This window comes from Rhinolophus sinicus, chromosome 2 (genome assembly GCF_057876585.1).
Source record: "Rhinolophus sinicus isolate RSI-liver-muscle chromosome 2, RSI-T2T, whole genome shotgun sequence".
In the NCBI taxonomy this organism is placed as follows: domain Eukaryota; kingdom Metazoa; phylum Chordata; class Mammalia; order Chiroptera; family Rhinolophidae; genus Rhinolophus; species Rhinolophus sinicus.
In genome coordinates, this window is record NC_142502.1 from 146,868,045 (window position 1) to 146,891,161 (window position 23,117).

Consider the following 23,117-nt stretch of genomic DNA (forward strand, 5'->3'; position numbering starts at 1 on the left):
TAACGGGCTTAGATATAATATAAAACTGTAATATTTTTAATAGAAGAAAATATTTGGGATCTAGGACTAGGCAAAGAGTTCTTACTTGACACCAAATCAGTTTTTCCATAAAAAGGAAAACTGTTAAATTGGACCCTATCAAAATTAACTTTGCCCTGTGCCAAAAAATCCCACAAAGAGGATGAAAAGACAAGCCACAAACTGGAAAATATTTCAAATCACATATACAATAAAGAACTAGTATCTAGAATATATAAAGAACTTTTAAAATTCAACATTAAAAAACAAACAATCTCAACAGAAACTGGACAAAAGATGAGAGAAATTTCACCAGAGTGGATATACAGATGGTAAAAAGTACATGAAAAATGTTCAACATCATCAGCCATTAGAAAAATGCAAATTAAAGCCACAATGAGATGCCACTACACACTTATCAGAATGTCTAAAATTAAAAAATTGTTAAGATCAACTGCTACCAGGGATACAGAGAAACTGGATTACTGATACATTGCTGGCGGGAACGTAAAAATAGTATATCCACAATAAAAACAGTTTAGCAATTTATTAAAAAACTAAAACATCAACTACCACATGACCCCGCAATAGCATTCCTTGGCATTTATCCCAGGAAAGGAAGACTTACGTCCACAGAAAAAAACTTATACACAAATGTCTCTAGCAGATTTACTTGTAATAACCAAAAATTAGAAACAAACCAGATGTTCTTCAATGGGTGAATGGTTAAATAAACCATAGTACATCCATACCATGAAATACTACTCTACAATCAAAAGGCGCTGGACCATTGATACTACAACCTGCATGAATTCCCAGAGAATTATGCTGAGTGAAAAAAGCCAATCAGAAAAGGTTATACGTTGCATTACTCCATTTACATGACATTCTTGAAATGACAAAATTATAAAAATGGGAAACAGATTAGTGGTTGCCAGGAGTTAAGGAAGAGGGGGTGGCTCTTTGAGGAAGGCGAGGTCGCAGCTGCAGGGGAACTCCAGTCCATGTCTCCTGCCCCTGACTCACTACTGTTCACTCTCACTCAGGAACAAGTCGGTCAGGAAGCTATGTTGCAGCTGTGGCTTTAAAAGACACCAGAAAGACACCGGTGGAACCAGAGGTGGCCATTCACCAATTTAGAATCACCTTAACCAGTCACAGTGTAAAATCTGGAACAGGGGTCTCTTTCTAGGCTGCATAGTAAACTAGTGATATTTATCACAATGTAGGTTAACTGCCAGGCCTATATCTCATTGTAAAATTTAAATGCTTTAACAGGGCAGAGACCTTGCACCTTGTTTAAACTTTAATCTTTGGGGCTTAGCACAGTGACTGGCACATAGTACGTGACCAATAAATAAATGTCATGTTGAATGAGTGAATAGCTGGATGAGCATGGAATCCAGAATCCAATAAACCTGGTCCTGACTACTCAACTTTGAGAAAGTCTTTTAATCTTGTTGTACCTCAATTTCTTAATTTATAGTACGGAGACATAATACGGAACATGGCAATTTTAAAGCTTGACTCCAAAATTCTTTGACCCTTCTCCCACTGAGAGTTAAGAGTCTATATCCCATGCGTAGAATATGAGCTGTATGATTGCTTGACCAGAAAATCATGGCAATTCAAACTATATGACATTCTGTAAAAGGCAAAACTATGGAGACAGTAAAAAGTTGGGGGGGGGGGGCGGGAGGGGAAGGAGACAGAGGATTTTGAAGGCAGTGAAACTATTCCATATGATAGTATAACAATGGATACATACTTGTATCATTATACATTTGCTAAAATCTATAAAATGGACAATACCAAGAGTGAACACTAATGTAAACTACAGACTTTGGGTGATGTTGGTTCATCCACTGCAATAAATATGCAAGATGATTGTAGGGGAGACTGTGGGTATGTATGTGGGGACAGGGGGCATATAGGAACTCTATACTTTCCACTCAATTTCACTATGAACCTAAAACTCCTCTAAAAACTAGTGTTGTTGTTTTTTTAAGTGAATTAAAAGAAAGATCATGGCAGAGTGATGCTGTGCCAATTTTCTGGCTCGGTTTTAGGAAACCGGCAACTTCCATTTGGTCTCTCTTGAGAGGCATGCTCTTAGAACTCATCCATCACGCTGTAAGCAGCTTATAGAGAGGGGTCCTCCAAAGGACTCCAGCCCTCAGGCTGTAACTAGGCCCCCAAACAGCCAGTTAATGAGGCACTTTGAAAGTGGATCCTCCTGCCTCCAATTGAGGGACACCCTAAGGACAGAGCCTTTCCTTTTGAGCTCTGCCTAAAGTTCACATTCATGAGCTAAATAAAATAACTATGATTGTTATTCTTTTAAAATAATAAATAAATAAATAGAACTGAACTCAAGATAACTCTTTTTTAGTAAATTGCCCGTTAAGTATCAAGTAAATTAGTTATTTAAGTAACTGAGAGACTAATATTTGAAAATGGGAATCTTTGATATTACTCAACCCCACAGCATTTTAGTCCTAAATCAGTCTCCTATAATTTAATATTTATAATCATTAATTTCTTCTTGCTTGTTTGTTGTTGAAAGCAACAGTATTTAAAGGTGGCACTACAAATATATAACAGAAAGTCAGTTCCTATTACTCTTTGGTAGATAAAGCTTTTCCATTAAGCTTCTAGTTTATTAGAGTGGTATTTCAAAACAAAGGTTCAGTGATTCAAACAAACAAATATGGATAAATGGCATTTAGTGAGAAAATACTTTCATACAATGTAAACTTCACATATCAGAGCAAAGATTACATATTATCACCCAGTATGAATGCATCAATGACACATACTTCTGCCACTAGTTTTCCAATAAAAATGAAAATACCTCTATAAAAAGTACAGAACACCTTGGGAAACCACTGGGTTCTAAATGCATTTATTTTTAAAGTTTTTAATGAATAGATTTTAATTTTTAGGGCAGTTTTAGGTTCACAGGAAAATTAAGTGGAAAGTGCAGAGTTCCCACATACTCTCATCCACCCACGTCCACCTCTACACACACAGTTTCCCCCACCATCAACATCTTCATCAGTGTGATACATTTGTTACAAAGGATAAACCAATACTGACACATTATCAACCAAAGTCTGTAATTTACATTAGGGCTCACTCTTAACATTATAAGTTTTGACAAATGTATAACAACATGTATCCACTATTATAGTATCACACAGAATAATTTCACTGCCCTAAAAGTCCCTTGTGTTCCATCTCAACATCTCTACCTCCGTCCCCCACCAAAGTACTCTTTAAATGTCAATTAGATCCAGTTGATTGATTGGCCTGTTTGGTTTAGCTGTGTCCTCAATGACTTTTTGCAAGCTGGATTTGTCCACTACTGATAGAGAGGGATGTTGAAGTCTCCAACAACAATAGCAGATTTATCTATTTCTCCTTCCAGTTCTATCAGCTTTTGCCTCATGTATTTTGACACTCTGTTGTTAAGTGCAAATATGTTAAGGACTGTTATGTCTTCTTGGAGAACTGACTCCTTTGTCATTATAGAATGCTCCTCTTTATCCCTGATGATTTTCCTTGCTCTGAACTCTGCTTTGTCTGAAATTAATATAGCTACTCCAGTTTTCATTTGATTAGTGTTAGCATAGTATATCTTTACCCATATTTTTACTTTTAATCAATGTCATTACATTTAAAATGTGTTTCTTATAGACAATATATAGTTGGCTCTTGGGGTTTTTCTTGATCCATTCTAATAGCCTCTGACTTTTTATAGGTATAAAAACTGACAGAAGTGCCAAGAAAAATAGATGAATCCATTATTATAATTGGAGAATTCAACATCTCTGTGTTGATAATCGTCATATCCAGTAGGCAAGAACACAGTGGAAATGAACACCACTATCAGTCAACTGGATCTAACTGACATATAGAGTACTTCATCCAACAACACATTCTTCTCGAGCTCAAATGGAACCCTGAGCAAGACAGACTACATTCTGAGCCATAACACACACATCAACACATTTAAAAAATATATAAATCATACACTGTCTGCTCTCAGATCACAATGGAATTAAACATAAAATCAATGACAGAAAAATAGCTGAAAAACCCTCTACTACTTGGAAATTAAATAACACACTTCTAAATAACTCATAGGTCAAAGAAGAAATCTCAAACATAAAAATATTTTGAACAAAATTAAAATGAAAATACAATCTAATCTAAATTTGTTATGCAGCAGAAACACTTCTTACAGAGAAATATATAGCATTAAATACATATATTAGAAAAGAAAGATCTAAAATCAATAATCTGAACTTCCACATTAGAAAGCTCAAGAACGAGCAATTAAATCCAAAGTAATCAGAAGGAAAGAAATAATAAAAATCAGAGCAGAAATCACTGAAATTGATAATAGGAAATCAATTGAGAAAATCAATTAAGCCAAAAGCTGGTTCCTCGAAAAAAATCAAATAAGTTGATAAACTTCTAGCCAGGTTAACAAAAAAAGAGAAAAAACAAATTACTACTCTCAGAAAAGAAAGAGGGGCCATCACTACTGATCCCATGGACATTAAAAGAATAAAGGAGTATTATGAACAATTGTGTGCCCACAAATTTGATAACCTAGAAGAAATGGACCACATCCTAGAAATTCACAATCTATCAAAATTTACACAGAAACAATCAATATAATTTGAATAAGCCTGTATCCACTTGAGTAAAAATGGAATCAATAATTAACAACTTTCCAAGACAGAAAGCACCAGGTCCAGATTGGTTCACTGGTGATTTCTACCAAATATTTAAGGAAGAAATTACACCAATTCTCTACAATCTCTTCCAGAAAACAGAAGCAGGAGGAGAATTTTCGAACTCATTCTATGAGACTGGCATTATTCTAAGACCAAAACCAGAAAGACATTACAAGAAAGAAAAACTACAAACCAGTAAGTCCCAGGAACATAAATGTAAAAATCCTCAACAAAATATTAGCAAATCAAATCCAATAATGTATAAAAAGATTTATACACTACAACCAACTGGGATTTATTTCAGACATGCAAGGCTGGTTCAACATTCAAAAATTAACTAATAATAGCCCATCAATCACCTCAACAGGCTAAAGAAGAAAAATCATGTTCATATTAATAGACGCAGAAAAAGCACCACCAAATGCTGATGAGGATGCAGAGCAAAAGAAACTTTTTTTTGCTAACCTTTTTTTGATATCAGAGAGATTATTCATTATGAATTTGTACCAACTGGACAAACAGTTAACCAAGTTTACTATTTGGAAGTGCTGAAAAGGCTGCGTGAAAGTTAGACGACCTGAACTTTTCGCCAACAATTCATGGCTCTTGCATCACGACAATGCACCAGCTCACAAAGCACTGTCTTTGAGGGAGTTTTTAGTCAGTGAACAAATAACTGTATTGGAACACCCTCCCTAATCACCTGATCTGGCCCCCAATGACTTCTTTCTTTACCCGAAGATAAAGGAAATATTGAAAGGAAGACATTTTGATGACATTCAGGACATCAAAGGTAATACGACAGCTCTGATGGCCATTCCAGAAAAACAATCCCAATTGCTTTGAAGGGTGGGTGAGGTGATGGCATTGGTGCATAGCTTCCCAAGGGGAGTACTTCGAAGGTGACCGTAGTGATATTCAGCAATGAGGTAGGTATGCAGCACTTTTTCTAGGATGAGTTCTTGAAGTTAATTGTCAGTCCTCATATGTCTCTCCAAGTAAGTACTGATTGAGAACAGGCTCCAATGGACATAGCTCTACAGTCAAAATAGTTAGCAGATGGACAGGTTTGAAAAATATGAGGGCCCATATCATCATAACCAGCAATAAGCTGCCCAACACCATATGGTCTCATCCATATCTTTGCATTGGTTTCTGGGTCATGCTTCAAATTAGAGATACAAGACTAGACACAGGAAGAGGTCTGTCAAATACAAATGTGGAATCCAAACACTTCTGGTGCATCAAGTTACATAACAGTCTAGCATCAGCAGGAAGTCCGCAATTGAGATAACAATGTGGTTGTCAAAATGGAGAATTTTTTTCTGAGGAGCTCCAAGTTCTGACTGTGCTCTCTTCAATGCAACCAACACTGCATGGGGTTATGATTTCAGACCAATTGTGACTGAACCTTGTTTGACAGCTTCCATTGCATATTCAATCTGATGAATCCTGCCCTAAGGGCTCCAAACAGTGACATCATTGTCACACCGGTTGCGAAACGTGGTTCCTGGAGGCCTGGCTGCAGCCTCCCACAAAGCTGCAGATCAAGGAGCTCTCAATTTTTTAAAAGCAAAAAATAACTTCTTATAAAAAAGATACTATATTTTAAAGTTATAAATTCAAACTAAATACTGAGATTTTGTAAAACATGTAACTGACAAAACAGTAGTATGTATATTATATAAAGAATTCCGTCAAATCAAAGACCTGAAAACCTGACCAAAAATATGAACAATTTATATAAAAAGAAACCTAAATATTTAGTCAATAAATGAAAATGTGATTTCAACCTAACTAGAAATCAAAAAAATATACACTAATACCATTTCTCTTCCATTATACTGGCAAAAAGTAAAATGTTCACAATACTAAATATTGTTTCTTCACTTCCTCACCACCAACTTTCATATACTGTTACTGGGAATATAAAAATTGTAGAGTAATTATCTACCAAAATTTAAGAATTACTTATTCTAGAACTCAGCAACTCCTCTGCAATGTAAAAACCTTACAGGAATCTAGGTACTAGGAGGCCTGTACAAAATGGATTATTCCAACAATGTTAGCAACAGTAACAAGTAAGATTCAACCCAAATGTCCAGAACAAAAAATGTATAGTGACATCAAACTAGTATACAGTAAACAAATTAGAATTATATCTATCAATATAGATAAAGAACAAATGTTGAATAATTTTTAAAAAGCAACTGCAGACAAATACATAAAGAATGATACTAGTTATATGAAATTGCATAAGATGAAAAATACTATAAATTTAAAATATGTGTATTACTAGTGAAAGTGTAAAATTATGCATGAGATTCATAAATACTTAATGCAGAATACTGGTTCCTTAAGAGGACAGGAAGAATGAAATCTGAGAGGCATGTAGAGGACTCTAGTAGTATCTTCAATTTTCTTTTTTACATTTTAAATAGAACTTTAATTTTAGAATAGATTTACAGAAAAGTTGTAAAGATAGTACAGAGTTTCAATATACCACACACACACTCAATTTCCCAGTTTATTAACATCGTACATTAATATGGTATACTGGTGATTATTAATGAACCAATATTGATATATTATTATTAACTACAGTCTACACTTTATTCATATTTCCTTAGTTTTTACCTAATGTCCTTTTTATTTTCCAGGATCCCATCCAAGTTACATTACGTTTAGTCATCATGTCTCCTTAAGTTCCTTTTGGCTGTAACAGTTTCTCAAACTTACTTTGTTTTTGATAACCTTGACAGTTTTGAGGAATATTGGTCAGGTATTTTATAAAATGTCCCTCACCTTGGATCTGTCTGATGTTTTTCTCATGGCTAGACTGGATTTATGGTTTTTTGGGAGAAAAACCATAAAGGTAAATTGCCATTCTCATCACACCATATCAAGGGTACATGCTATTAACATAATTTATCACTGTTACGGATACCTGGCTGAGGTAGTATTTGTCAGGTTTCTCCACTGTAAAACAAATCTTTTGCCCCCTTTCTATATTTTACTCTTTGAAAGGAAGTCACTATGAGTAGCCCACACTTAGGAAAAAGAAAGTTACGCTCCACCTCCTTAGAGGCAAAGCATCTTCATAAATTATATGGAATTCTTCTGTGTCTATGTTTTAAAATACACAAAAAAGATCAGAAGCCTCTCCCCTCTCACATACACACAGGGAAAGAAATGATCAAAATAGTTATCACTATCAAAATTATAGGGTTTTTCATTTTTCTGCATTTCCCAAATTTTCTTTAATGAGCATTTTCTACTTAGATGAGATTTGTTTTATTTTAACCATGCCTATAGTCATTGCAATCTAAGAACTGTTAATCCTCCAGTTTTACTCCATATCAAAAGGGGAAAGCAAACTTGCTAGTCTAATATAATAAATCTAGATTAATGTGAAAAATCTCAGTTCTTATGACCAAAAACAATAAATATTGGGGACACGAATTCAATGACCCGAAGGCACTATTTCTTAAAAGTGCATCAAACATAAGCACTAAATCAATGCAACTTAGTAATTTGTGGCTCTTTTTAATGAATGAGATAAAATACTGTCAAAGATTTAAAAATTCTAGGATAAGTATCTTATTGGTCCAAATATAAGATGATCTTGAATTTAGGTTAATTCTATTTTTCCAACAAAGAAAAAAAGTTTAATTGTAGGAAACATTCTTTATCATGGTCAGTATTGCTAATAACTCATATATATATACTTTTTAAAAGAAAACAAGCAAAAAATCCTTATCCATAAATAATATATTTATCATTATTTTCATTCTGCTTCCTGAGTCTTTTTCCAGTTATATTACACATGGGGTTTTTAATATTGCAAGGACAAAAATATTACTGGAATATGCCAAGGCAGTTGTTTGAATGATAGACAGTTATTTAGTGACTAAGTTATGTCCAAGAAGGAAGAATGAATGATGAGGAATTAAGCAAGATAATACACGAGATATAAATATTTGCTTCTCCAACCACTTAATGGAAACAGTAATTAAGAATTTCAGGAAGTTATGCATGCCCCTGATTTCCATTAAGTGAGTTGGAACACATCATGCAGATTTAAATTCATCATCACTTCTGAAGAAAACAGACCGATAAGCATCGAAGGCTGCCAAGAACTAACAATAGTTCAACCCCCATAGAAACTACTCATGGTAACCAAAAACAAACCTTTACTTGTCAACAGTTCTGTCAAGGTTCCAAGAATTTGGTGTCATAATGTGTAGAAATGTCCTTTAGTTAAGCCTATAAATTATAGAATGCTACCACTTGTTAGCACAAAGAAATGAAGACCTTAAGAAAGTAAAAGCAACTTGCCTCTACGAATTATTAATATCAGCTTGTTAGTAAAGAGTCTTAAAGAAAATGTTTTTTTCTCCTGATTTATTTCATCAGAAATATTTGTCAGAAATATATACTTACACAATTAAAGACCAAAAGAACTTAATTGCATTTCTGTAGCCTTCTTGAATAAAAATTATATAATGAGCTATAAAGCAAGTGAAACTGTCCAAAAAAATGGTTTAGGTAAATCAGTATTTTCTAAAGCTCTTGAAAATTTTCTTTAAAAAAACTAAATACTTCCCTTAAAATTGTTTGTGCTATTATTTTAACTATAACATTGTCCAAAACTTAAGGAGCAACAGTCCAAAAAATGGCAACTCACTTTTGTCTTTTATTTATTTTGTCAGTAAATTAGTGGAATCTAATTTATTGTACTTATAGTTAGAAAACGGTTTTGCTTTTTCAAACTTCTTAGCCTGGGCTCCAGTTTCCCTAAAATTAAATGAAGGGAATGTGCTAAATTATCTTTATGTTCCCCCACGTATTAATATTCCATGTTGTCATAGCTACAGGTTGAGCCTCATAAAATTGCCAGTATTCAACTGGTTTTGACTTTAAAAAAATGGTAATTCCAAAAGGTTCAAACTTACTAAATCTCCTAAATTTTTATTCCCTCCTATAAACTATCTTCAGCATCACTAAGCTTTTGTATTCTTAAAGTAGAGCAAAATGTTTAAAAGCTAGGGATGAGAGCTGGCTCTCAACTGCCATTCAAAATTGAATGTACTTCATTAGAAAAAAAAATTTTTTTTAAGATTTTATTGGGGAAGGAGTACAGGACTTTCTTGGAGAACAATGTGCATTTCCAGGACTTTTTTTCCAAGTCAAGTTGTTGTCCTTTCAGGGGGCGCAACCCACCATCCCTTGTGGGAATCGAACCGGCAGCCTTCGGGGTTAGGAACACGGAGTTCCAACCACCGGAGCCACCAAGCCGGCCCCCTTATTAGAAATTTTTTAAGGCCCATTTTATCCCTGAAGAAAAAGATGATAATCTGATACAGAAAACCTCCTTAGCTACTATTTCACAATTCAGTTTTGAATATTTGCAGAATTTGTGCTAGCCCATTCAGTTTTATGACTCCACTTGTTATCACTGTATAATCCATATCACTGAGTTTTTATCACCTGTCTATTACAGACCCTGTTCTAAGGTCTCAAGTAAAATGAGTAAGATACAAACTTGCCTTTGAAGAGCATTCAATCTGGTGTGTAACTGAAAGCACACTATGGCACCGTTGGCTTTCCCTGTCTGCCAGAAAACCTGGAGCAGTGCTACTCCAAGTGCAGTCTGCAGACCAGTGCCAGTCCACAAACTTCCATCTGCAGACCAATGCCAGTCCATAAACTTCCGTACCTCCACTTCAAGGTGAATACAGAAACTGAGATGAAACATTTGGAAACTTTTGTGGCAATGTGATGGTTTTTTATAGTGATTAATTCAATAGTAAAATAATTGGAGCTTATATTTTTATGTATTTTTGGTGATGAATTGAAAATTAAAAAAAAAAACCCTCCTCCCCCCACACACACACCATAAAACAGGTCCTCAACAGATATCATTTAAGAAGCACTGCTACTGAGGGTAGACGTATATATTGGACGGTTCTATTATCTCAACTAAGAGCTAATTGGCCCCATTTTCACTATAATAAAAATCCTGGTTACACTTGAAGAAAGGGAAACTGGACACCAAGAAGAAAATAAGGTGCTAGCTATGGACAAGTTGGAAATATTAAAGTCAAAACTAAAACTAAGAAAAGAGAAATGCCGTTACTCTTCATTGGAGAGAAAGGAAAATATTCCAAATTGACAGCAAATTTTATAAAGTACTATTGTCTACGCTTGGCTTTGCCTACAGGAAAAAAATTTAGCTATAATCATTTAGAATTTCTTAACTTATACAATTCACAAATTGAAAAGGGAACTGCAGTATAAAGAAGAGCTACGGCAAATCCATTCCTCACAAATTTGTGTAATTATAATAGTTCTCTTTCATGCCATCTGTGATAAAATAATAAAGTCTCTGTTTATCTGATGTCTCCGAGCTCTGCGAAATTACTGGAACCTTTGTACACAAAATCCAACCTTGTTTCCTTTGGCACAGCTAAAAACAGAAGTCAAATCAAATCATATTTCAAAGGCAAATTCATATTTCCCATTACTAGATTTCATATACAATTGGCTGGAGCTTCTGTTGGGTATTACTGCCATATTCTGCATGTTAATTTAACAAATCTACATATTAAAAATAGAGAACCTAATTTGGTTTCATAAGACAAAGATTTGGCCAATGACAGACTCACCTACAGCACCTCCTAATACATTCCAAAGCTCAATGATTTGTGCAACTACAATGTAACAGTCACGGTGCAAGAAAATTTCCAGTTTACTGGCTGCTCTAATGTCCAATGAAGGGCAGACACTTGAACAATTAACCAAGCCTCAAATCTGGTGACAGAGAGCTAGATGGGAATGAGAAAAAATGAAGTATATGCTGTATTACAGTAAGTGTGGAATATGGTGTTATATATATATATATATATATATATATATATATATATATATATATATATATATATATGTACACATACACACACACCCATAGCACGTAATAGAACACCCGCGACAAAACTGAAGACTAACCATCTACAATTTCAAAACTGTCTCAAGCAATTGGGAAGGTCTTTGATACACAGCAATTGGTCACTGTGCTCAGATACAAATTTTAATCATTTGTATGTTCTAGGAGGTATGCTTAGTTAGTTAGTAAACTTTGCCAACTTCCTAGCATTTTCAGGGCAGCCTTAGGGAACTGGTTTCCTTAATGAAATTAAACCTTGATACCTCAACATCAACAACTTATTTACCTTTTCGTATGTCTGAAAATTCTTAGTGAAGTTATTTTAAGGAAAAAATTAACAAAATACTGAGGGAAAAAAAGGCAATGGAGTCTCCATGTAGGAAGGGTAGTTGAACTTTAAGGCTCCAACTCCTACCCTTGAGATTTACATTGCCCTTAAAAATAACTCAGCCTGGGCTGGCCAGTGGCTCAGGTGGTTGGAGCGCCATGCCGTGCTCCTAACACCCAGGTCGCTGGTTCGTGGGCCAGTGAGTTACGCCATCTATAGCTAAGATTGTGAACAACAGCTCTCCCTGGAGCTGGGCTGCCGTGAGCACTGGGGAGGTCAGCGCGGGCTGCTGTGGTCTGCTGTGTTGTGCCGTGGGCTGCCATGGGCTACCATAGGCTACCGTGTGCTACCGTGAGTGGCCCACAGCCAGCGTAAGCTGCCGAATGCCTCAGCAGGGGGGTAGCGCAAGGCTCATAACACTAGCATAGGCCAGGAAGCTGTGTCCTACACAACTAGACTGAGAAACACAGCTTGAACCAGAGTGCAGGAGTAGGTGGAAGAAGGGGGGAAAAAAGCCAAAAACTCAACCCTTTGCAGCAGCCATTCTTGCATGTTTAGTAACAACTCTGGTAGATTTTTTTTTTTTTTAAGATTTTATTGGGGAAGGGGAACAGAACTTTATTGGGGAACAGTGTGTACTTCCAGGCCTCTTTTTTTCCAAGTCAAGTTGTTGTCCTTTCAATCTTAGTTGTGCGGGGTGCCGTTCAGCTTCAAGTTGTTGTCCTTTCAGTCTTAGTTGTGGAGGGTACAGCTCAGCTCCAGGTCCAGTTGCCGTTTTCTAGTTGCAGGGGGCACAGCCCACCATCCCTTGTGGGAGTCGAACCGGCAACCTTGTGGTTGAGAGGACAAGCTCCAGCCAACTGAGCCATCCGGGAGCTCAGCAGCAACTCAGCTCAAGGTGCCGTGTTCAATCTTAGTTGCAGGGGGCAGAGCCCACCATCCCTTGCGGGACTTGAGGGATTGAACTGGCAACCTTGTGGTTGAGAGCCCACTGCCCATGTAGGAATCGAACCGGCAGCCTTCGGAGTTAGGAGCATGGAGCTCTAACCGCCTGAGCCACCGGGCCGGCACCCTGGTAGATTTTTAATGTCTATCCCTAAGTCAGATGCATTTGGCTTTTTAACATGTTTCTTGGTCATATACAAAAGTTCATATACTTTAACAGATGACATGATACTGCATAGAGAGAACCCTAAAGATTCTACCAAAAACTATTAAAACTGATAAATTCAGTAAATTGCGAGATACAAAATTAATACTCAGAAATCAGTTGCATTTTTATACAATAACAAACTATCAGAAAGAGAAATCAAGAATGCAATTCTATTTACAGCTGCATCAAAAAAAAAAAAGAACAGAAAGAAAAACACCTACAAATAAATTTAACCAAGGAGGTAAAAGACCTGTACTAGGAAAATTATAAGACATTGAAGAAAGAAATGAAAGATGATACAAATAAATGGAAGCATATAAGATGCTCACAGATAGGAAGAATTAACATTGTTAAAATGTCCATACTACCTAAAGCAATCTATTGATTCAATGCAATCCCTATCAAAATATCAATGGCATTTTTCACAGAACTAAAATAAATAATCCTAAAATTTATATGGAACCACAATACAATCTGAATAGCTACAGCAATCTTCAGAAAGAAGAACAAAGTTGGAGGTATCATGATACCTGATGCCAAACTATACTACGAGGCTATAGTAATCAAAACAGCATGATACTACATAAAAACAGACACATAGATGAATGGAACAGAATGGAGAGCCCCGAAACAAACCCATGCCTATATGGTCAATTAATTTACGACAAAGAAGGCAAGACTATACGCTGGGGTAAAGACATTCAACAAACTATGTTGGGAAAACTGAACAGATATACACACACACAAAAATGAAACTGGACCACCTTCGTATACCACATACAAGAATAAACTAAAAATGGATTAGACTTAAATGTAAGACCCAAAACCATAAAATTACTAGAAGAAAACATAGGCAGTAAATTCTCTGATTTGCTCTTAGTAATTTTTTTCTAATATGTCGCCTTGGGTAAGGGAAACAAAAGAAAAAGTAAACGAATGGGACTACATCAAACTAAAAAGTTTTTGCGGGGGCGACCGGTTAGCTCAGTTGTTTAGAGCGCGGTGCTCTTAACAACAAGGTTGCCAGTTCAATCCCCACATGGACCAGTGTGAGCTGTGCCCTCCACGACTAGCTTGAAAATGACAGACTTGATATGGAGTTGATGGGTCCTGGAAAAACATACTGTTCCCCAATATTCCCATTAAAAAACAAACAAACAAACAAACAAACAAATAAATTTGGGGGAAAAAAGATTTCGTACACTTTAGTCAGAGCTGGTCAACTGATCACCAAATATTGACTGCGTCAAGAAACCTCAACACCATGTTGAGATACAGTCTAGTGGGAGGCCTACAGATCATTATCTACGATTTTCTGTGCTGAAGTACTTTCAGCTCTGGTTTCTGAAACAGTTCCACTTGGTAGCCAACTCTAGTACACAAATCACAATGCTAATCCAAATAATCTCCATTAAAAAAGAGACTTAATTTGTCAGATATTGTCAGCTTGAAACTACAGAAATTAAAGAAAAAATATTTCAGAACATTTTTACATGAAATTTTATTTCCATGTTTATGCTTCCACATTAATAAAAACATGACCACAGTAATTTCAGAAGTTTTCATTACAGTCATCTATAGCAAAATGAAGCAAAATCAATACACCTAGCCATCTGCTATTCTGAGTATTAACAGAACACTTATTTAGATCTCACTCTAAAGTCAACTACCTGAAAACATAAAACTCAGGTGGTAATGGGTAAAACTACTCAATTCTTTATCATCACAAACATAAGAATGAAAAAATATAACAAAGAAGATAGGAGAAAGAATAGAAAATGGTAAGAAAGGAGTATTAGGAGTTCTGGGTAGAAGAATTTCTCTGGTATAGCTAAGAAGAAAGCAATTAGACTGTAGAACTCCAGAGAGCCAAAGGAATGGGAAGCAGTAGGTACTTCTGAGTGAAAGTGGAATTGGAAACTGGAGAACTGGTTGAAAATCTGCTTACTGAACCCAGCTGCCACCCCATCAATGCCCCAGGTGGAAGAGTGTGTTTCCAGTCTAGGAGATGAACCAGAGGGCTCTGGACTCAAGGGCGCCAGGCACAGCTCAGGGCAAGGGACTCATTCTGAAAACTGGGAGATGAAGTGTAATTCTACATACTGAATGATGGGGTGTCCGATCCCTCTCCCCCATCTATTCTGCAATGCAATTGTGACACAAACTACCTTGCACAGGTTAAGGGCACAATCCTTTACAAGGACAACACATTTCAGACATCAGCCACAGCGCTAGAGGGAGGGGGTAAGGGGTGTTTAAGCCATCAGTACTTCTGAGTAACTGTCTATAAATTCAGGGGTTCCTACTATCCCCTTAGGTTCAATAATTTGACAGAACGAGTCACAGAACTCAGAAACACACTGTACTTACAATCACAGTTTTGTTATAGCAAAAAATAACACATATCAGGACCGGCCAAACTAAGAGATGCACAGGGCAAGGTGTGCGAGGGTCCCAAATGTCCTCTCCCCATAGAGTCGGGAAACATCACTCTCCTGCTACAATGACGCATAGCAATACACACACAGTATTATTCACCAGGAAAACTCATCCAGGGATAAAAAGTCCAGTCTTTACTGGGGTTTCATTATATAGGCATGATTGATTAAATGTCCAGCTTCTCTTCTCCCTGGAGGATGGTCTGATAATATGTGACTCAAAGCCCCAACCCTCTAATCACACAATTGGTCTTTCTGAAGTTTCAAGCCCCAATCTTAAGCCATCTCATTATCATAAACTATCTAAGGACTCACCATGAATCACCTTGTTGGCAAAAACTACGTATTAAGTGTGGTCTGAGGGGCCTACTGTAAATAACAAAGATACTCCTATCACTCCAGAAACTTCAAGGATTTACAGCCTCCCTCCCAAGGACTGAGAGCAAAGACCAACCAAATACTTCATTACACAAGAGGCTCCAAGAACAATGGCAGATGGACCTCCAGGCAGGAGTGTTAGAAGATTTCCCTCTGGGGAACAACCTCGCCAAGGGAATGGACTTATGGACACTGACTGCAGGGCACACACGTGATCACCCTGGAAGTCTAAGGTCAGTAGGCTTTAAACCCTGCTCATACTCAAAAGGCTTCCAATCAACCTTTTAATGTGTCACTCCTAAATGTAAATGACAGCAAAGAAGTACCAAATATTTGAGCAAAGCCTCCAATATGAGAGACAGAGACCAAAATAAACAGACAAAAAAAGAAATTCAAAGGAATAGAAAATTGAGGAAATTTTTTAAAATTCAAAATATGACCTATAATTAACATTATCAGAAATAAATAAGAGATTGCCCACATAGCACTCATTTTTTTTAAAGGAACATTAAAGAACAAACAAGAACTTCCTCATCCAGAGTAGGTCCAGAGTTGGACTGGGTCCAGTGTGAAGAGTCAGGTAAATAAAATTTTGTTTTAAGGAGAAAAAGGGAAGAGAGAGAAAATGGATTCCTCTGAGACCAAAGAGCCTAGGATTCTTCCATCTGGGACTCCAGCTAACTACATATATAAAAATTCTGAGCCCAAACCTGTGTTTTTCTGAACAAGTGGGTTAACCTTAGTAAAGATAATCTTGAATTACAGCGGCCACAGTGGGAAACTTTTTTTTAAAATTAAAGTTTATTGGGGTGACAATTGTTAGTGAAGTTACATAGATTTCAGGTATACAATTCTATAATACATTATCTATATATCACATTGTGTGTTCACCCAGAGTCAGTTCTCTTTCCATCACCATATATGGGAAACTTTTAACCTAGATAAATTTACCCATTTATGAGGTGTCCTAGAGAAAAACGGGTCTCAGCCAGGGTAGAGAGATAATTATTTTTCCTCCTCTACAGGTTATGATGACTAGGATGGGACCTATTGAGACACCCCACTAACTCTGGGAACTACAGTTGAGATCCTGGGAAAACTGGCAGAACTCAGAGAAAAGTGAGAATTCTTACCCAAGTCAGCTCTCCCATATCTCTATCTGTAGTATCTAGTCAAGAGAAAAAGGTAAGATTTCACCTTGTCCCTTTCTCTTCCAAGTTAAGACTTGTGAATTTGGTTTGTGGGTATTCTTATTTATCGATCCTTTTCCTCTCAGGGACAACTATCGCTTTCTGGTTTGTCTCATTTTGTGTACTGAGAACGTGGCTTAGATTTCCACCTGTCTGGGCACACAGGTTGTCAATTCTTGTGTGTGCCGGCAGTTCAAGCATAGGATTGGAGGCCCCAAAAAATACGGCCAGAAAGAAAAGTGGGTTGCAACCCATTTGTGACTAGTATCCTACCACCTGTTGTCAGCTCTCACGGGAATTGTCTGTCTGCCTTTCTTTTGGTTATCTTTGAGAGTGGTTCTGAATATTGGGAGGGCTGCATCTTATGCACCTTTTTGGGGGATGCCTCGTGTCCATGGTTAAGCTATTCATATAAAAAGGCTTATTGGTTTTCGTTTTGAGTCACATAATAGGTATGTATGCTTTTGGTTTAAAAGGGGGGAAATAATAACTTAAAAAAGTGTTCATTACTGCCAGGAATATTCACTATTTGTCCTGGCCTGATAAGATATTAGAAATAATTTTTTAATGAGGTCTATGGACAGAAGTTGGCCAAAGTGGAAGTTGATATTTAGAGCCAGATAGGGCCTTTCCTTTCAGGCCTTGTCCCTTAAGATAAAATGAACACTGGAATCTTCTGACTTCCATATTAGTTGGAAATCTCCCTGATTTAAAGAAAAGAAGCACATTGAAGATAATGTAGTTGGATGCGTGGGTCAGCCCCGTGAAATCATTCAGGTTACCATCCAATTCTTTGAGGAATTAAAAACAACTGTCCTTGCCTTATAAATCAAGTCTTTACAACAGAAATGAGGCTCTAGAAGCAATTCAAAACTCACCCATCCTTGTTATCATATTCATCTTAAAATGCTTGCGGATATTATGAAAGATCAAGACATTGAAAGCAAAATTCCTTGGTGAAAACTTACATCCTTTCTCCGTGCTTTTGAGATGGAAATGTTCTACCTGTCCCTAAGAATCAAGAGCCATCTCTTTGAAATGCAAACTTCAGGGAGATAATTCTTATCAAAAGGACAATAAGACGGTGTTTGGAAACCAGGTGAAGGAAAAATCATGGTAAAAGCCTTCTCTACAAATATTAGTAAAAAACTTAAGCCATCTGAGCAGATAACCTTAACTTACTCCTGTTACATCTGTCAGCTGTCTACAACTTACAACAATTTGGTAAAGTATACCTTTGTAAAAAGAACTGAAACATTTACTTTTCCACCCTATCCTATCACTCCAGAATTCAGAAACTTATTGAGTATTCTTATTTTATTTATAATATAGTTATGTGCATGAATTCAAGAAAAATCTGTTCTCCTTAAACCAGGACACAATTGAAAACATTGGCTATTTATGAAGGCTTTAACAGGAATGTCCTCTTAGAGAATGATGTGCATAAAATCAGATATGACCAGACAATTTTAAGGAACTAAGGTTGACTTATGGAACCAATCAAAGCCCCCTGGAAAAACCATCTGGTATCTTCCTTGCAGGGTTCCAAGCCTTAGGGCTTGGGCTGCAAGGTTAGAGAGAAAGGTCATTTCATGGCATCCCTAGTAACATCAGGATTTTGGGGGGACGGACCTCAGGAAGAGAGAAACTCACTCAAATCTACAGGTGTTACAGGCAAAACCTGAGGACGAATCCTTGGCTTGCCTTCCTAGCCTTGGGAGGTCTTTTGAAAGTCCAATATGAGATTCCTTATGAAAAGTTACAGCAAAGCTGACTTTAAAATAGCCTGTATGGCCAATTATTATTCTTGCTACACTTATGTAAACAATCAGACCAAGTTTAATGAGACTCGACTTATTTTGCAAACAAATGAGTCTTACTTTTGATTACCTCTGATAGAGAGTAACTGTAGAGAAAAAACATTGTTTCAATGGAAAACTAAATTCTAGTCCTATTCATTGTCTTTGAGGTTTTATTATCTACCTATAAACTGGACTGGATCCTGAGTTCTTCTAGTTTCCTGTAGCATCTGGCTACGACTCTCCAAACTAATATTTCCAATTTTCTCCTACCCTTACGACTTAGAATCACTAAGAACAAAGATTGCCCTTGAACCTTTTAGTGAAGGGCCACACCAAGTCACTACCCAGATAACAGCCAAACTTTAGGACCTTGAACCTTGCTTGGGTCCACATCTCCCAATCAAAAAGGGCTCCTCCAGATTCTTGGGACTGTATACTAGCTGGAGATCTAAAATCAAAATCAACTAGAGAGGTTCCTCCCCAGCAGCAGACAACACCTTAAAGTAAACAGCTCTTCCAAGATCATGGATCAAGATTTTCATCTCCCATCTGAAATCTTTATTCCTTTTGCCTTTTTGCTACTTGCTTTATCTCAGTTATTGCATGGGAAGATAATGCTCCTTAACTGACAACTGTTGCTGAATCTACCATGAAGGCCATAGCTGCACAACAAGTCCTTATTTAGGCTTTCCAGATAACATGGTTTTAGGTAACAAAATTGCTTGATTTCTGGCTGAACAAGAAGTCTGTGCTATAGCAGTTACCTCCCGCTATACCTGGATCAACACCTCTGATACTGTAGCAAATATAAGAAATTAACAAACAATTCACTTGGTACATACTTTCATGTATTTGATACCATCTGGTTTCGTTCATGGGGCCATGACTGAGGAGCATACTTCAGTCTCCTGGTATCACCCTCCAGATAGCCATCGTTGTATAGTCTCCCTGGTGGACTGCGTTCTCTCAAGGGTCTTAAGTATGTCTTCACTGCACTTGGAGAAACAAGCACAGGATGAACCATGAGACAAATAGCAAGTATAATTTTCCCACAATCTGACACTGTAATCTATGACTTTCATGACTAGAAAAACTTAACCTTGATGGTGACCAAGACTAGCACTAATACCAAATTCCTAGTCAATCTCTCATGTATAAATATGATCAAAAGGGAGGAACTTTTAAATTAAACAAGAAGGTATGAGACTGAGATTGTATGACTACCTCAGAAATCCACATAAACAAACCAAAATGTAAGCCTGAAATGCCTGAAGGTAAAGCAATGAAAACCTAAGGACAACAAATCACAAATAGCTCATCAGGCTTTCCCAAATAAGGTAATTGCTTAAGCTATAGTCAATCAAATAATTTCCTTCCTTTGCATCCATCTCTTTATAAAAGTCTACTCCTCTCAGCGGAGTAGTCCTAACTACTTTCTTCAGTATTACCAGATTAGAATCTATTTTTGTTCAATTAAACTCTTAAAATGTTTACTACGTCTCAATTTATCTTTTAATAGTTGTTAGTCTGTGTGTGTGTCTGTGTGCATGCACACATATTTGTGTGACTTTTCTGTGGGAAAAAAAAAGCAAGGTACCTTCATTGTTCCAAAAGCCTTCTAAAAAAAAAATCAGAATAGAAATGAGTGTTTCATACAAGCATAAGCCATGAGGGAGGGAAAAGGTTTAGGTTTTACATGTCCTCTTAGTTTCACTGTAGTAACAACACTAACATGCAAAGTGGCCAGAAAAGCTGCATCTACTAAGGAAACTACTTTAGGGTGCAACTACTGGCCTGCATTTGTTTGTTCAAATTTTTCAAATAAAGCACTTGGAAGCACAATACAGACAACAGGGTTAGATGTGCATTTTGTGCTTGTTTTCCTCTTTAATTATTACGAAATATTTTATCTCAATTTGAAAGATTGAGACTAAGAATATCCGACAATGAGTACATAGGTTTTAGGATTAGAAAGATCTCCTTCTTACTAGATGCAAAATCCTAGAAGAGTTACCAAAAACCCCTGAGACTCTAATAATTTTTCCATTTTCAAATGGCATTAGTAATACTAATCTCAAATGACAGTGACAAGAGTTAAATGAGATAATGTATGAAAGCATGCAATAATATCCAGCACGTCGTAGACATTCAAGAAACTTTTTTTTTTTTCTTTCTTCCCTCATTTAGGGTTATTTCATGAGCACTGTCTTTTTTGTATATTCTTTGTAAGGGCAGATAATTGTTTAGAAATCTTTACTTAAAACTCTTAATAAGAACTGAAGAAAAGACCATAGTCATGTGGGTTTGTGAGAGAATGGGTTTAACAATAAATTCAAAACCCTAAAATAGAAACAATAGGAAGTTTGGGTTTTTTAATGTCGAAGAAACTCTGTAAAATGTTGACAACTGGGATGTCGTTTTCCTTCCTGTTTCTTTTTGTTGGTTTGCTTTTATTTTAAGACCAAGATTTTTCAGACAGCATTAGTTTATGGAGACATCAGTTCAGCCAGCAAAGCAGTCGATCCAAAAACTGAGGTAAGAATCCTTGGCAAAAGCAGAAAACCAGTCTGAAAAAAAAGATTACAAATCTTGTCCTTATACAGAAAATACAGGGTTTTACTCAAGATGGCAATTTAACTGATAACTGTTATCGGTCTGCCTATCAGTCTTTTTGAAGTTTGCTAACATAAGGCTACTGACTCCATCTCTGTCCCTCCTCCAAGGCTGAGTATCTTGAGACTTCATGCCCTCTTCCTAAGATTTAAGTCTCCTCTTTCCTACCTGATGGTCATGAGAACCCTCCTCCCTGCTGATAATAAGTCAATCCACTTCCCTTCACACACACACACACACACACACACACACACACACACACACACAGGTTTTCTATAAAAAAAAAGAAAAATACAATTTTTATGTACAAATAAGGAAATGGGGTGGTAATCCTCACCCTCTAACTGGTAAGCACTCCCCTCCTTCCTTCCTGCAATCAGTTCTTAACAATAAAAAAAATCTTTATTTTTAAATTCTGAATCTGTGGTCTTTTTCTTTTACATGACTTAGTACACTGCTGATACAATTTGTTTTCAGGTCTTATTCTTGCTTTGTTTGAGGAAAAACACAATCCAGGAGAACATTTGTTAAATTTCAAAGGAACCTAAAAGAATACATGTAAGAATGGAATTTAAAAGTTTATAAATCATAGAACAACCTGAATTACAGACCCATGGGTATGTTATTTTAGGTATCATTAATACCTTAAATATATAAAGTCATTAAAATCCATGGTAGCCCACATTTTATTTTTTCTCAAGTTGCCGTATTTCTGTAATGTAATCGAACACAGAGTAAAAAATGACCAAGTTTAAGATTTTGTAAATGTGTATCTAACAAAAACAAATGTCACAAAGACTTCACAAATGGCCTGGATTATAACTAAAATCAACTCAAATATTAAATATTTAAAACACATCCTAAAAGGTAAACTATTTAAACTTTCCTTGATCACAAACATAACTCTGATGAAAACAAAAGGTAGGCTAACACATCATTTAAGTTCCTTTCTAGCTCTAGTCTATAGGCATGTGATATGATCATAGTTGTAATCACAGCATAGATATCCTCTAAAGCAATATAAACTAAATTTAGACACAACTCCAGACTATTTGGCAATTGAAATTAGATTTTATTCTGGGTAAATATATTGTCTATGTCATGAAAGATATTAATAACACTTTCACATAATCAAGCCATCCCTAAGACTTTCAGAAATAAATCACTGAATCAAAAAGTAACAGCAATGCACCTATTAGAATGGACAAAACTCAGAACACTGACACCAAATCTGCCAAGGATGTGGAACAACATGAACTCTCATTCATTGATGGTAGGAATGCAAAATATCACAGCCTCTTTGGAAGACAGTTTGACAGTTTCTTACAAAACTAAACATAATCTTCCCATACAATCCAGCAAATGCGCTCCTTGGTATTTACCCAAGTGAGCTGAAAACTTATGCCCACACAAAAACCTGCACACAGATGTTTACAGCAGCTTTATTCATAATGGCCAGAACCTGGAAGGAACCAAGAAGTCTTTCAGTAGGTGAATGGATAA

At 36.4% G+C, this 23,117-nt stretch overlaps 1 protein-coding gene and 1 pseudogene across 2 annotated transcripts in view; both read right to left on the reverse strand.

Annotated features, from left to right (window-relative positions):
* Positions 1-23,117, reverse strand: part of COMMD1 (copper metabolism domain containing 1) — a 112,994-nt gene that overhangs the window by 73,665 nt on the left and 16,212 nt on the right. The window lies entirely within an intron of this gene.
* On the reverse strand, positions 780-7,461 carry LOC109437533 (proteasome subunit alpha type-1 pseudogene; annotated as a pseudogene).